General features: G+C 43.7%; 1 long non-coding RNA gene across 1 annotated transcript in view; it reads right to left on the reverse strand.

The window, feature by feature from the left end:
• The window catches only part of LOC146811206 (uncharacterized), a 101,778-nt gene extending 92,329 nt beyond the window's left edge, over positions 1-9,449 (reverse strand). Inside the window, exon 1 of the long non-coding RNA XR_014965798.1 lies at positions 9,430-9,449. This is a non-coding gene — a long non-coding RNA (uncharacterized LOC146811206). The remainder of the gene's footprint in view (positions 1-9,429) is intronic.
• Positions 9,450-14,666: the final 5,217 nt, after the last annotated feature.

Below are 14,666 nucleotides of genomic sequence, written 5' to 3' on the forward strand. Positions count from 1 at the left end.
AAATCTATGCGGCCTGTCTCAGCGAGGAGGGGCACGTGGCTTCATAAATCTTACATGTCACAAACATACCTATCCAAAATTATCTACTGTAACCACCTCTCAGAATGGTGCTCCTCAGGGCTCATTGTTTTAACACTGCCTGGCACCTTACAGTGTGGAGCAGGAGCAGGGAATAAGAGAGGAAGGTCCACTTGGCACAGTCCTCTTTTTGTTGTTGTGCTAGCACATGCACATAAAGCCAATCCAGGTCCTCGGACTATCCGAATGGCTTTGCACAATGCGTGCAACACTCCAGTCCCCTGAGAAGGACCGACAGGGTAAATAAGCACGAATTAAGGGCTCTGCCCTAGGGATAAATGCAGGTGGATCCATCCACTTGAATTTGGCTGTTTTTTGGGCCATTTGGTTTTGGGTTTATGCCTATTAGGATTTAATATACCTTCTCTGGGGATTATACCACTCCCTGAACTTCTCCCAGCCATTCACTGCATTTTTCCCAAAACAGCATGGTGTACTACACTGATGAGGATGAAGGATATATTGAATACACATAAGTTCCTTATGAGCTCCATTTGGAAGAGAGGTTGGTGGAAGCACTTGATGCTCAAGTGGAGGATTCCATTAATTGAGCCCTAATCAGGGCTTTGATGCCTTTCTCACAACCCCTAGTCAAATACGTACTGCAAGAGTTGTGAGGGTACCCTGGGGACTCCATTTATGGCAATGTTATGATCAATGATGTGGGCTTCACCCAAAGAGCCTCAGGTAGGGTTTCCTCTTCTACTTCGGACGTCCGCTCTCAGATTGCGGCCTCTGTCCTGAGTATAGGAGCATTCCATCCAAGGGTCCTTCAGGTATCTAAGCGGGTTCAACTTCCCCCGGACAAACTTGTCTTCTACGTCTTCTTCCCCACCGTCAGATCCGGACATTCCCCATTATGATCCACAGCCAGCATTAAAAACGCAAACACAAGATGCACCATGCCACTGCTGTTTTACCACAGATAGATCATAAGAACCTGCTATTAGAAAATATTGTTCATCCTAGATCCACAGAATTGGTGCCCTGTATGGAGGTGGTGCACTATATTTAGAACAGGCTGCACAATGGCTTTGAGTGTGAGGTGTGCCATGCACTGAGGTCGGAATGCCCTAGGCCATCTCTCGTTGGCAAAGTGGTGGAAATGCCGGAATTAGATTCTAACATGGGACCTTCCTTAAGAAGTTTGGGACAGATGCCAAAATAGGTCTAGACAGGACATGGCCTGTATGGCAAGATACATTGCTTGGCCTTTCCAGGCCTCTCAGACAAGTTTTTGAACTGGCTTTTCAGGAGAAGGAAGCTCATTCACTGTTGAATATTAGTAAAATCCTCAAATGGGCCCAAAGGGCATTTTGCCTCCTCAGCAATGATAACTGTGCTATGTCCACCAAGCATAGGAAATTGTTTCTGATGAGGATTGAGCCGAAACTGGCAGAGTTGGCCTCCCCAAATGTGAGCACTATAGTGAATGACTTGTTATTTGGTGAAAAATGTGTAAAAGATCTAAGGACTTGTGTTGCCTTGGACAAGGCCCAGCCATCTATGAAGAAAGTGTTCCAGGGTCGCCTTTTTGTCAGGGCCAGGCGGTTTTGAGGCCAAGCACTAGGCCATGGATTCAACCAGGCTTCCAGAGGTTACTATCAGAGGGCAAGAGGTGCTCCCTCTGGTTCCTCCAACTTCTACCCCACCCACAATAGAGGAGCTGATTATGATGCCTAGCGAGGCAGATATCGGGGTGGTAGCAATGCCGCCAATTCCACTTATGCAGGTAGGAGTTAATCCAGCCTCTGGGGCCTTGGTAGGGAAACCATTACAGTTGTATTTGTACAATTGGGAGATTATCATTCAACACCCTAAGGTGTTGCAGACGGTCCAGATTTGAGTTTTACTCCATCCCTGGCAGGGAATGCTCCCAACTTCTCTTCTGTTTCCCAATAAGGAAGCAATTTCATAGACGACAAAATTCAACCGCTCCTTTCAAAAAGGGCTATAGTACAGACAGATCTATATTAACAGGGCTTCATTAGCACAATCTTTTTGGTTCAGCATTTTGGCTAGTCCTGAATTTCAAATATTTAAAATCTTTATAGTACAGGAGTTTGGGGATGGTACAGGAGTTTGGGGATGAGACTGACGTGACCCACACACGATGCCGTCAGCATCACCTGATTCACTGATGCCCCGCCCACGAGACGCTCTGGAGAAGAATGGCCGCTGCGTTTCCAAAGCTCCGATGACTCCGATTCCTAAACGGAAGCGATTAAAGCAAAGTGAACAAGCGAGGTTGGAGGAAAAAGGGATCGAAGGACACCGGCAGCACCTGGAAAGGACTATTAAGCAAATAAAGCAAGCGAGCAGTGAGCGGCAAGGGTTGCGGGAGCTGCGGGACCAGCAAGTTTGGAGGATAAGAAACCCAGTGAGTCTCGGCCAGCTTCGGCGCAAGAAAAGTGAAAGGCATGAAGGGCCAAATTAAAGATTTAATTCTAGCGTCCCTGCTGCCTCGCCCTAATGCCAAACGCACCCCAAAAAAAGCCAAAAACACCAAAGTAGTAAAAACTTTAAACGATTAGTCCCAAGCGCCAAAAACACCAAAGCATCACAAAACGCCTGTGACATATTGATTAAAAGAAAGAAAGGCTGCCATGCACCAGCTGTTCGCCTGCTGTCCACCACCTGCATAAGTACAGTGTGCTGAAAAGCTTTTCCCCACTGCCCCTGTCTCCTATGCTGTAAAAAAAGAAAAGACTGCTTTACTGTCCACTGCTCATTGTCCAATACTTTCCCTTTTAACGCGTAGATTGCAGAAAAGCCTGTTGCACATGGCCTCTATATCCTGCGTACTCCGTCTTCAGTGGCAGAGAGGAGCTGAGGGAAGGGGAAGAGGAAGAGGCGAGGAGAAGAAGTCGGGGGAAAAGAGGCAAGGTAGTGAGAAAGTTCATACCTGGAAAATGCGAGGTAAACCGAGTAAAGCTGAGAAGGGGAAAGAGCTCTCCGGGCCGCTGGGTCAAACAGCGTTAACACCTTCACCTGCCCCCGAGGAATGCGGAGGGGGCAAAGGAATGCTAAGCAGAGAATGGAGCTTAAGGCAAAGGCTCTAGCTGAAAAAGAAAAACAGTCTGATCAGAATACTATCTACAAACCCTCAGATGAGGATGAAACCCCATTTGAACACTCAGTGGACCCAGCAGACCCAGCAGACTTAAATGCACTGGCTATAGGTGGAGACTGCGGAACAGGAGATAGAGCTAACAGGGGTGATGACAACCTGTTCAGTCCCAAGCAATATCCTCTTTTTAGTAAGCATCTATCCACACAAGGCAAGTCAAAAAACATGCTACACTCTAGCTCTGAGAGCCCAAGTCTTGAATCTCAATTAGGCCACTCAGATCAGCAGACTCTACAATGCTATCCTGCTCAGCCTACTCCACCTGTCTAGGTAGTTCATCTACAGCCTTATTCACATTTGCAACCTGAAATAGTCTCTTTAGAATTGACCCCTGATAATCCTCCTTCTATCCAAGAAGACCAAAAATTTCTACAGCCCGCCGAAAGGGCAACAAACGACACTCAATCAAGGACAGAAGTATTAGTGTCTGAGTCTTCTTCTGAATCAGAATTAGATCTATTCTAAGCAATAGCAGGTGAGGAAACTAAAGGAAATTCTTCAATAAAAAACATGCTTACAATCAACTTACAAGAACTAAGAGATTTTAAAGTTTCCCAAATGCTTGAAATCTCACAGTTACATGAAAGGCTGTCTAAGCTTTATGAAAACTTTTTTAACATCCCTAAAAGGATTATGGTAGTTGAGAACCATGTCTCAGACCTAGAGGACAATATCGCAGCTATGCATAAGGATCTCCATGCGCTACACTTGCGCAAAAACTTCAAGGACTTGAAAACTATAACAGAAGATCTAATCTGCGCTTGGTCGGAATTCCGGAAGGCATGGAAAACACTGATATGGTAAAGTGTTCTGAGTCACTCCTAAGAAAGGTAATACCATAGCTGCAAGGGGATCTCACAGTCACCAGAGCACACAGAGTTCCTGCACAGAAAAATCTAAATGCCAAATACCCACGTACGATTCCAATGAACTTCTCAGACTACAGAATTAAAGATTTTTTTTTAAATACAGCAATAGCCAAGAGATCATTTTCCACTTCTGAGATCCAACATTTTAGAATTTTTTTCTGATATGTCTGCAGCCTCAGCACATAGACTAGAGGATTTTATTAAAATGATTTACTCCTTTAAGGCTAAAAGAGCACAAGCATCAATTGTACACCAATCTAAACTAAAAGTCCTGGCTAAAGGAAAAGGTTTTGTCTTTACGGATACATCAGAGGCACAAACCCTTTTGGAAGATCTGAGTGCTGCATATTGAAAGGAACTCTGTAGTCAAAAGTTTGCATCGGATTATAATATGATCTGTTATTAGATCTCCTAGTTGAGGACATTTTAGGGCGGGTAGGAGGTGAATCAGGAGACGCAAAGGATGCAACAAAATGGCATCCAGCAAAAAGAGGGTGAAGGAGGGAATAGTGGGAATAGCGGGGTTTTTCTTCCTTCAAGGGGTGGGTCATGGGGGAGGTAGTGGGGGTGAAGCATTCAGAAAAAAGAGAGTTCTTAGGCAAAGTATCATTGTTTCAGAATATAAATAGACTTGGCAGAGAAATTGTCAATATACGGGTAAATTTTACTGAAACGCAGTATGCACTTTAGGTGGAGATTGAGCACTAGGCACTTTATGTTTTTTCTCAGGTATATATATACTTCTTTGCACTTTACATGTCGGCTGCTATTATGATCTGCTGCTTATGTTTTAGCACACTAGCTTCTTCGAAGTGTTTTTTATTAGTTTTCTATGCTGCCAGATATGTTAAATGAAGAATGTCTCTTAGGCACCTATGGTATTGTAGTGTTATGTTTCAGCTGCTATCTACAACTGCTGCTCAAATGCATAATTTGCACAATTCACACTTTTTGCTATCCTATAGAAAGAGTAGGCATCTATGCTATTGTAGTGCTATGTTTCAACTGCTATCTAAAACTGCTGCTCAATGCACATTTTGTACAATTCGCATTTTTTAGTTTCCTAACTTCTAGAAAGGGATTTTATACGAAGGACTTCTATGTATTTTAAGTTATATCCCTATCAGGATCAGAGTTAAGGCTAGGATGGTACGTTCAATATGTTATAATTAATATCATATTAAACCTCTGGCCCCGTTCAGAGCTGGCACAAGTCACTTTATGAATCCCATTTATTGTTGAATGTTGAATAGGAATAAATGAACAATTTTGTCTTTTAATGCTAATGGCCTAAACAACAGACGTAAAGCCTATGCTGTAGGGAGCTGGCTCAAAGGGCTTTTTACCGATGTTATCTTTTTTCAAGAGACGCATTTCCAAAGTTTATCAGATGCCCCGAAAATTCTTAAGAATTGGGCGGGTTTTTATTGTTCATCTGTTTCGGGCTCTGCGCAGAGAGAAGTGAGTATTTTTTTAGGGAAGCATGTTCAATTTTATGTTAATGTTTCACACTCAGATCTGGGTGGAAGATGGACATTTGCGCATGGAAAACTAAATCAGTTAGATCTTATACTGGCCCACTCCTCATTCTACAACTAAAGCACGCTCTATTGGGTATTCCAGGTCAGATCATATGAGGAGGTGATTTTAATTTTCTACAGGATCCCTCAGTTGACTCAACAAAGATAGAACAAAAACAAAATAATTCCCAAGTCTCTATCGCCCTGTCTAGCTGTAAACTTGATCTAGATATTGTAGACTATTGGCGACTCAACAATCCAGCTAAACGTGGGTACTTGTGTTACTCAGCAAAATGTGATTCAGTATCAAGAATAGACTTTTTTCTGACCTCACATAATCTTGTAGTTAGCAAATATGAACATATTTTAAATGTCCTTTCAGATCATGCCCTAATTAAAACGGAAGTCGTTGTAGGGAGCTTGGATGATAGTGCATCAAGAAGATGGCATTTTAATAAATGTAATTTATCAAATGACATGTGGTGCATCGCAGTTTGAGTCCCCACAGTTGCCTAAAGAGTTTTTAGATTTTGCTGATGTGTTTGATCCTGTACAAGCTACCACTCTACAACCTCACAGAGTCTATGACTGCAGGATAGATTTATTTCCAGGTGCAGTCCTACTCTGCAGCAGGATTTATGCTCTAACTGAGCCAGAAAATCAATATCTAAAGAAATACCTTGACGAGTTATTGGAAATCGGGTTTATTCGACATTCCACGTCCCCAGTCTCTTCGCCACTCTTTTTTGTGGCAAAGAAATCTGGCGATCTCAGAGCGTGCATTGACTATCGCGCCATTAATAAAGCCACAATTAAAAATCGCTACCCATTGCCACTAATCCCAGTCCTATTGACCAAGTCAAGGGATCCACCATTTACACCAAGCTGGACCTAAGGGGTGCATATCACCTGATTCGCATTAAGGAGGGAGACGAATGGAAGATCGCGTTTCGGACAAAATTCGGTCTGTTCGAATATACGGTAATGCCATTCGGTCTCTGTAACGCCCCAGCTGCGTTTCAATATTTCATAAATGAAGTCCTTCATGATTTTCTTGACATTTGCGTCATCGTGTATATCGATGATATACTTATATTTTCCAAATCAGAACAAGAACATGTTCAGCATGTCCGTTGTGTATTACAACGTTTGAGAGACCATGCATTATATGCCAAACTTGAGAAATGTGAGTTTAACTCCAGAAGAGTGGAATTTTTAGGGTATTGGCTTTCTCCTGAGGGCATAACAATGGACCCAAAGAAAGTCGAAGCTATTTTGAATTGGCCCATTCCCTCTTCAGTCAAAGACACCCAATGGATACTTGGTTTTCCTAACTTCTATAGGCGCTTTATTGCTAAATTCTCTGACATAGTGACACCTATTACCCAGTTGCTTCGCAAGGGGCAGCGGTTTCAATGGACTACGGATGCTGACAATGCTTTCTCAAAATTAAAACAAGCCTTCACCTCAGCACCAGTTTTAATTCATCCTGACCCAGACAGACCCTTTTTTGTGGAAGCGGACGCTTCGCAAAGTGCATTGGGAGGCGTGTTAATGCAAAAAGATGACTTCACGGGTCACCTACATCCAATTGCCTTCTATTCACGAAAACTGTTACCTGCAGAACAGAATTATACGATTGCGGAACGCGAACTGTTAGCAATTAAAGCAGTATTTTCGGAATGGAGTCATCATCTATTGGGGGCAAAACACACCATCACCATCTTCTCTGACAACAAAAACCTTAATTTCTTTACTTCTGTTAAGGCTCTCACTCCCAGACAAATGCGCTGTTTACAGTTCTTCAGTGAATTTGATTTTTTAATAACGTACCGTCCAGGACAAAAACAATTGATCTCTGATACATTGTCTGGGTTAATTGGTGATAATCAGCAAGAGGAAAATAAAAATCCACAACACATTATTCCTCCAGAAAAGACAGTGGCTGTTATTCACTCCAATTCTTTTCTTCAAGAAGTAAAACAAAAGGTGCAGACTTTAGACCAACAGAAATGGTTGTCGCATAGACTACACACAATCCATGATGGTTATTTCGTCCATGATAAAACACTGTATCTTCCTCACGAGAGCTTACAGCAACCGGTGTTACAATGGTCCCATGAAGCAAGTACCGCAGGACTTCCTGGAATCACTAAAAAATTGGAATTATGCCTACGGAATTTCTGGTGGGAAAATTTAAGACAAGATGTACAAAACTACATAAACGCCTGTCCTGTCTGTGCCCGACAAAAGGCCTCTCATTTAACACCAACAGGTCTTTTACAGCCACTACCCATACCACCACTTCCTTGGCACAAGATTAGCTTAGATTTTATTACTGACCTCCCAAAGTCTACCAATTTCACTACAATCTTAGTAGTAGTTGACCTTTTGTCTAAAATGAGTCATTTAATTCCGTTAAAAAAAATACCAACTGCTAGTGAATTCAGTGATATCTTTGTTAACAATATTGTGAAACTTCACGGCCTTCCGAGTACGATTATTTCCGATAGGGGCCCCCAATTTGTGTCAAAATTTTGGAAACAATTGTGTACTCATTTAGGGATGGAAATCGCACTCTCATCGGCTTGTCACCCTCAAACAGATGGTCAGACAGAAAAAGTAAATCAATATCTTGAGTAGAGTTTAAGGGGCCTGACCACTACGCTAAGATCACAGTGGGATGCTGTTCTTCCACTTGCTGAGTTTACATATAACAATAGCATTCATGCAGCACTAGGATGTTCCCCGTTTTATTTTATGACAGGTTTACATCCACGAGCCCTACCCAGTACTCTTCTCACTCCTGCTGACACAATGCCAGCAGTTAGTGACAGATTGACACAGTTACGGGATTTCCAAGAAAAAGCTAAAGTAAGTTTAGCTAAAAGCAAACTGCATACAAAATTGATTACTGACAAGCACAGGACTCCAGAACCATCTTACAAGGTGGGTGACCTTGTTTGGTTATCCACAAGAAACATACAATTGGAAGGCCCAAAGAAGTTAAAACCAAGATATATTGGCCCGTTCCCCATCAACAAGATTTTGAATCCAGTGTCCATGAAACTCACTCTCCCTGATGACTATGCCATTCACCCTGTTTTTCATGTATCCCTTATGAAACCATATAACCCATCTACGCGAAAAGATCAAAAACCCCCACCGGTGATTATTGGTGACCATGAAGAATATGAGGTACATCGTGTCTTGGATGCAAAAAGCTTACAAGGTTGCTTGTATTATCTAATAGACTGGAAAGGTTATGATGACTCGGAGAGATCATGGGAACCAGAATCACATGTCCATGCCCCTCGACTGGTTAAGCTCTTTCATGCTCGAAATCCTGCTAAACCCCGCCCCTTGAGAAGACCTTTGGGGGGGGGGACTGTTATGGGTAAACGGAATTGTGCTGTTTTGTCATGATATGCCCACCTAGTACAGGGTTTGGTTTCTCTGTAATTGTTGTATGCCTTAAGGAATGCTTGCCAGTATTCCCAGTATGTCCCATAAATGTTGTGATTCCACATAACTGTTCTGAATCATATCCTGAATATGTATTATCAGTATCTGGGTTATAATATGGACAAAACTGTTGAATTATGTACACACTTGGCTTTGCCAATGTTAGTTTTCTTGCATTGGCCAATGCTTGTTAGGTTTAATACTGCAGGGTGTGCCCCGTTACATTGAAAGACAAGCGCACGTGTCAACAGCTCCCCAGTGCACACGTGTCTTCTAGAACTTTGTAAGCACCAGGCTATTTAAGGAAGCACTTGTGTCTAACTAACGCTTCGTTTCGTCGCATTGGCAATGCATCCAGACAGCTTACCTGACTCCGGTCCTGCAAGGCATCCTGTCGAAGCTGTTCTCAGAACACATCCGGCTTTTGCTGCTTCCTGTCCCTTCTTGATTCCAGTCCCTGGCTTCATTCCTACAAAGAAAAGGAAAGGCAAGGTTATTCCGGTTGCTAGGCAACCCCCTTTTCAGGCCCAAAAGAGAAAGTATTGAAAGACTTGCGGTAAGCTTTTGCATTTATTTTTCTTCATTAACAAAACGTGGACAATCACGAGAGAAGAGGAAATAAATGCCTGGTTAGTGTATAAATAAGCGGCTGGCTTATTTAAGGTATTTAGAGCACGTAAAGACTGATTTGGTATGTTTGAGTGAAAGGACACTCGATCTGCTGCAACTTAACCCCTTCGCTGCTAGGCCTTTCCCCCTCCTGTGCTAAGCCTTTTTTGGGCTATTTGGGGTAGTGCGCGCTTAGGCCCCTGTAACTTTTTGACCACATTAGGTATCCACGCCAAGTCCTTTTCTTCCAACATCATGGGGATTCTAAAGGTACCCAGGGTTTGTGGATTCTCCTAGAGGGTTCCCAGAAATTAGTCAAAATACAGCAAAATTTTGTTTTTTTTGTGAAAAATGGGAAAAACGGGCTGCAAATGAAAGCTTCTGGGTTTTTCTCTGCAAATGGTATCAAAAAAGGGTTTGTGGGGCTGAAATCACCATTTCTCCAGATTTTAGGGAATGACAGAATTTTGTCAGAAAACGAACATTTTTTACACAGTTTTGGCATTTTTCTGGGACATACCCTCTTTTTGCGATTTTTTGTGCTTTCAACCTCCTTCCAGTTAATGGTAGAAATGGGTACAAAAACAATAATGGACCCTGGACAGCTATACATTTTTGAAAAGTAGACAAAATTCTGAATTCAGCAAGGGGTCATTTGTGTAGATCCATCAAGGTTTCTTTATAGAAACTAACAGTTAAATATAGGAAAAATTAAAAATTAGTTGAAAAAAGCAGCCTTTTGAGTCAACGTTTTCACCTGTAACTCATCTCTTAGAAAGCAATGAACCGTTACATCCACTGGACCTTCCTGGTTGTGGGGATATATAGGACTTGTAGGTTCACCAAGAGCCCAACGAACCCAGAGTAAAAAACTGAGCAGCATTTTGTAATGGATTTTTTTTTTGTTCCGGGTCTATAGCAATTATTGTGGGAAAATGTATACATGGAAAAATCGGTACGAAAGACACCTATGTATTTATGAAATGGGAACAAACTACAAAGTTTAGAAACAGTGCATATTTGCACATTTTCGAAATTGGGAATACTTATACTTGCATGACAATTATTGGTCATTTTTCAAAATGACTTTTTTTTTACACAATGTCTTTCATTTGGAAGGGAGAAATGCATCCAAAATCAATAGGTAATAACAGTTGCTTTACAAATCTGAACTACCCTAAGTCTCCCGATAAAAATGGTACCTCACTTGTGTGGGTAGGCATAGTGCCCACGACAGGAAGTGGCTCAAAACCTAAGCTGAACACACCACATTTTCACACTGAAAATTTACACTTTTTTTTGCGAAGAGTCTAGCTGTGGTTTTTGAACCCTAGCCCTGCCGGCACCTAGGGAAACCTAGCAAACCTATACATTTTTGAAAATTAGACACGCAGGGGAATCCAGGATGGGGTGACTTGAATGCCTCCCACCATGGTCTGTTACCCAGAATCCCTTGCAAACGTAAAAAAATGACAAAAAAAACACATTTTCCCCATATTTCTGGGATGGAAAGTTCTGGAATCTGCGTGGATCCACAAATTTCCACGCACCCCGCGTTCCCCATAGTCCTACGAGAAAAATGGTACCTCACTTGTGCGGGTCGGCCTAGTGCCCGCGACAGGAAACGGCGCAAAACGCAACGTGGTCACACCTAAATTTTGCAGTGAAAAATGACCCTTTTTTGGCAAAGTGACTAGCTGTAGTTTTTGAACCCTAGCCCTGCCGGCACTTAGGGAAACCTAGCAAACCTATACATTTTTGAAAACTAGACACCCAGGGGAATCCAGGATGGGGTGACTTGACTGCCTCCCACCATTGTCTGTTACCCAGAATCCCTTGCAAACGTAAAAAAAGACAAAAAAACAAATTTTCCCCACATTTCTGGGATGGAAAGTTCTGGAATCTGCGTGGATCCACAAATTTCCACCCACCCCGCATTCCCCAAAGTCCTACGAGAAAAATGGTACCTCACTTGTGCGGGTCGGCCTAGTGCCCGCGACAGGAAACGGCGCAAAACACAACGTGGTCACACCTCAATTTTGCAGTGAAAAATGACCCTTTTTTGGCAAAGTGACTAGCTGTAGTTTTTGAACCCTAGCCCTGTCGGCACTTAGGGAAACCTAGCAAACCTATACATTTTTGAAAACTAGACACCCAGGGGAATCCAGGATGGGGTGACTTGACTGCCTCCCACCATGGTCTGTTACCCAGAATCCCTTGCAAACGTAAAAAAAAGACAAAAAAACACATTTTCCCCACATTTCTGGGATGGAAAGTTCTGGAATCTGCGTGGATCCACAAATTTCCACCCACCCCGCGTTCCCCAAAGTCCTACGAGAAAAATGGTACCTCACTTGTGAGGGTCGGCCTAGTGCCCGCGACAGGAAACGGTGCAAAACGCAACGTGGTCACACCTCAATTTTGCAGTGAAAAATGACCCTTTTTTGGCAAAGTGACTAGCTGTAGTTTTTGAACCCTAGCCCTGCCGGCACCTAGGGAAACCTAGCAAACCTATACATTTTTGAAAAACTAGACACCCAGGGGAATCCAGGATGGGGTGACTTGACTGCCTCCCACCATGGTCTGTTACCCAGAATCCCTTGCAAACGTAAAAAAATGACAAAAAAAACACATTTTCCCCACATTTCTGGGATGGAAAGTTCTGGAATCTGCGTGGATCCACAAATTTCCACCCACCCCGCGTTCCCCAAAGTCCTACGAGAAAAATGGTACCTCACTTGTGCGGGTCGGCCTAGTGCCCGCGACAGGAAACGGCGCAAAACGCAACGTGGTCACACCTCAATTTTGCAGTGAAAAATGACCCTTTTTTGGCAAAGTGACTAGCTGTAGTTTTTGAACCCTAGCCCTGCCGGCAATTAGGGAAACCTAGCAAAGCTATACATTTTTGAAAACTAGACACCCAGGGGAATCCAGGATGGGGTGACTTGACTGCCTCCCACCATGGTCTGTTACCCAGAATCCCTTGCAAACGTAAAAAAATGACAAAAAAAACACATTTTCCCCAATTTTCTGGGATGGAAAGTTCTGGAATCTGCGTGGATCCACAAATTTCCACCCACCCCGCATTCCCCAAAGTCATACGAGAAAAATGGTACCTCACTTGTGCGGGTCGGCCTAGTGCCCGCGACAGGAAACGGCGCAAAACACAACGTGGTCACACCTCAATTTTGCAGTGAAAAATGACCCTTTTTTGGCAAAGTGACTAGCTGTAGTTTTTGAACCCTAGCCCTGTCGGTACTTAGGGAAACCTAGCAAACCTATACATTTTTGAAAACTAGACACCCAGGGGAATCCAGGATGGGGTGACTTGACTGCCTCCCACCATGGTCTGTTACCCAGAATCCCTTGCAAACGTAAAAAAAAGACAAAAAAACACATTTTCCCCACATTTCTGGGATGGAAAGTTCTGGAATCTGCGTGGATCCACAAATTTCCACCCACCCCGCGTTCCCCAAAGTCCTACGAGAAAAATGGTACCTCACTTGTGAGGGTCGGCCTAGTGCCCGCGACAGGAAACGGTGCAAAACGCAACGTGGTCACACCTCAATTTTGCAGTGAAAAATGACCCTTTTTTGGCAAAGTGACTAGCTGTAGTTTTTGAACCCTAGCCCTGCCGGCACCTAGGGAAACCTAGCAAACCTATACATTTTTGAAAAACTAGACACCCAGGGGAATCCAGGATGGGGTGACTTGACTGCCTCCCACCATGGTCTGTTACCCAGAATCCCTTGCAAACGTAAAAAAATGACAAAAAAAACACATTTTCCCCACATTTCTGGGATGGAAAGTTCTGGAATCTGCGTGGATCCACAAATTTCCACCCACCCCGCGTTCCCCAAAGTCCTACGAGAAAAATAGTACCTCACTTGTGCGGGTCGGCCTAGTGCCCGCGACAGGAAACGGCGCAAAACGCAACGTGGTCACACCTCAATTTTGCAGTGAAAAATGACCCTTTTTTGGCAAAGTGACTAGCTGTAGTTTTTGAACCCTAGCCCTGCCGGCAATTAGGGAAACCTAGCAAAGCTATACATTTTTGAAAACTAGACACCCAGGGGAATCCAGGATGGGGTGACTTGACTGCCTCCCACCATGGTCTGTTACCCAGAATCCCTTGCAAGCGTAAAAAAATGACCAAAAAAACACATTTTCCCCACATTTCTCCGATGGAAAGTTCTGGAATCTGCGTGGATCCACAAATTTCCACCCACCCCGCATTCCCCAAAGTCATACGAGAAAAATGGTACCTCACTTGTGCGGGTCGGCCTGGTGCCTGTGACAGGAAATGGCGCAAAACGCAAGGTGGTCACACCTCAATTTTGCAGTGAAAAATGACCCTTTTTTGGCTAAGTGACTAGCTGTAGTTTTTTAACTCTAGCCCTGCCGGCACCTAGGGAAACCTACCAAACCCAGACATTTCTGAAAACTAGACACCCGGCGGCTTCCAAGGAAGTATGGCTTGCGTGGATCCCCCAACGTTTCCTTACCCAGAATCCCCTGCAAACCTCAATTTTTGCTGAAAAAATCACTTTTTTCACACATTTTGGGGTGGGAAAGTAGTGGCATCACCGGGCTCACACAAATTTACCACCACCCAGCGTTCCCCCAGGTCTCCCGGTAAAAATGGTGCCTCACTTGTGTGGGAGGCCCAAGTACCCGCGGCAGGCAAGGGCCCAAAACGTAGTGAGGCGACATCAAAATGGCCTATCGCAAAACCACCTGGTTTTGCAAGGGGGGTCACTTTGGTTTTTGGCCAGGTGCTCGGCAGCCATCTAGGGAAACCTACCAAACCCATGCATTTCTGAAAACTAGACACCCGTCGGCTTCCAGGGAGGTATGGCTTGCATGGATCCCCCAACGTTTCCTTACCCAGAATCCCCTGCAAACCTCTATTTTTGCTGAAAAAATCACTTTTTTCACACATTTTGGGGTGGAAAAGTAGTGGCATCACCGGGCTCACACAAATTTACCACCACC

The sequence above is a fragment of the Triturus cristatus genome, chromosome 7 (assembly GCF_964204655.1).
Source record: "Triturus cristatus chromosome 7, aTriCri1.1, whole genome shotgun sequence".
NCBI lineage: Eukaryota > Metazoa > Chordata > Amphibia > Caudata > Salamandridae > Triturus > Triturus cristatus.